This window comes from Silurus meridionalis, chromosome 1, assembly GCF_014805685.1.
Source record: "Silurus meridionalis isolate SWU-2019-XX chromosome 1, ASM1480568v1, whole genome shotgun sequence".
Lineage (NCBI taxonomy): Eukaryota > Metazoa > Chordata > Actinopteri > Siluriformes > Siluridae > Silurus > Silurus meridionalis.
In genome coordinates, this window is record NC_060884.1 from 35407473 (window position 1) to 35410164 (window position 2692).

Genomic DNA, 2692 nt, shown 5'->3' on the forward strand with positions numbered 1-2692 from the left:
CCTTTTGCTTTGATTACTCTTGGCATTCTCTTGATGAGCTTCAAGAGGTAGTCACCTGAAATGGTCTTCCAACAGAGATGCTTGGCACTTGTTGGCCCTTTTGCCTTCACTCTGCGGTCCAGCTCACCCCAAACCATCTCGATTGGGTTCAGGTCCGTGACTGTGGAGGCCAGGTCATCTGGCGCAGCACCCCATCACTCTCCTTCTTGGTCAAATAGCCCTTACACAGCCTGGAGGTGTGTTTGGGGTCATTGTCCTGTTGAAAAATAAATGATGGTCCAACTAAACGCAAACCGGATAGAATAGCATGCCGCTGCAAGATGCTGTGGTAGCCATGCTGGTTCAGTATGCCTTCAATTTTGAATAAATCCCCAACAGTGTCACCAGCAAAGCACCCCCACACCATCACACCTCCTCCTCCATGCTTCACGGTGGGAACCAGGCATGTAGAGTCCATCCGTTCACCTTTTCTGTGTCGCACAAAGACACGGTGGTTGGAACCAAAGATCTCAAATTTGGACTCATCAGACCAAAGCACAGATTTCCACTGGTCTAATGTCCATTCCTTGTGTCCTTTAGCCCAAACAAGTCTCTTCTGCTTGTTGCCTTTCTTTAGCAGTGGTTTCCTAGCAGATATTCTACCATGAAGGCCTGATTCACACAGTCTCCTCTTAACAGTTGTTGTAGAGATGTGTCTGCTGCTAGAACTCTGTGTGCCATTGACCTGGTCTCTAATCTGAGCTGCTGTTAACCTGCGATTTCTGAGGCTGGTGACTCGGATGAACTTATCCTCCGCAGCAGAGGTGACTCTTGGTCTTCCTTTCCTGGGGCGGTCCGCATGTGAGCCAGTTTCTTTGTAGCGCTTGATGGTTTTGTGACTGCACTTGGGGACACTTTCAAAGTTTTCCCAATTTTTCGGACTGACTGACCTTCATTTCTTAAAGTAATGATGGCCACTCGTTTTTCTGTACTTAGCTGCTTTTTTCTTGCCATAATACAAATTCTAACAGTCTATTCTGTAGGACTATCAGCTGTGTATCCACCTGACTTCTGCACAACACAACTGATGGTCCCAACCCCATTTATAAGGCAAGAAATCACACTTATTAAACCTGACAGGGCACACCTGTGAAGTGAAAACCATTTCAGGTGACTACCTCTTGAAGCTCATCAAGAGAATGCCAAGAGTGTGCAAAGCAGTAATCAAAGCAAAAGGTGGCTACTTTGAAGAACCTAGAATATGACATTTTTCCAGTTGTTTCACACTTTTTTGTTATGTATATAATTCCATATATAATTCCACGTGTTAATTCATAGTTTTGATGCCTTCAGTGTGAATCTACAATTTTCATAGTCATGAAAATAAAGAAAACTCTATGAATGAGAAGGTGTGTCCAAACTTTTGGTCTGCGCTGTATATAATATAAATATGTAATATATTAAATGTGTAAACTGATCTTCAGGCCCTCAGGTAGCAGTACATTTAAAACAGTGATAATTCTGTAATGTGAATTACTGCATGGGCTCATTAACACCTTCAGAAATCACTGTCTCTAAACACGGTTCTCTATGTCATCTACTAATGCAGAAGCAGAATTTATACCTTTACGCCTTTACACCGCGCCGCTTTACGCCTTTACACCGCACGGTGCCGCTACGCTTTACACCGCACGGTGCCGCTTTACACCGCGCCGCACGGTGCCGCTACGCCTTTACACGCGCCGCACGGTGCCGCTTTACACCGCACGGTGCCGCTTTACACCGCGCCGCACGGTGCCCCTTAACGCTTTACACCGCCGCGGTGCCGCTTACGCTTTACACGCGCCGCACGGTGCCCCTTAACGCTTTACACCGCACGGTGCCGCTACGCTTTACACCGCACGGTGCCGCTTTACGCCTTTACACCGCGCCGCACGGTGCCCCTTAACGCCTTTACACCGCACGGTGCCGCTTTACGCCTTTACACCGCGCCGCACGGTGCCCCTTAACGCCTTTACACCGCGCCGCACGGTGCCCCTTTACGCCTTTACACCGCGCTGCATGGTGCCGCTTTACGCCGCACGGTGCCGCTTTACGCCTTTACGCTGCGCCGCACGGTGCCGCTTCAAGCCTTTACACCACGCCGCACAGTGCCACTTTTGACACTGGACCTCTTTGAGTGTTTAAAAGCTCTGGCATGGAGAAGCTGGTGTTGGATCTGTGATGATCTCAGATGTTGAGCTATTTTATGAGTTGCTCAGTAGCTCCTGGTTGACACCGTGCCGCACATTGGCGCTTTAAAGTCACTATATCACTTTAATTTGTACTGTTAATATCTGCCATACGCATTGATGTATATCCATATATGTTCATATATTTTATATAGTTTATACTTTTTATTTATCTACATTTTATTTTGGTTTTATTTTTATTCTTAATTCTATTCCCTTCTATGTTTAAATGCCAGACAGTCATTAAAAGCATTTCACTGCATGTCATCTGTGTGTACAAACCCGAGTCCAAAAATGTTGGGATACTGAACAAATTGTGAATAAAAACAGAATGCAATGATGTAGAAGTTTTAAATTTCAATATTTTATTCAGAATACAAAATACATGACATATCAAATGTTTAAACTGAGAAAATGTCTCATTTTAAAGGAAAATAAGTTGGCATCTACACATCTGAAAAAAGTTGGGACAAGGCCATGTC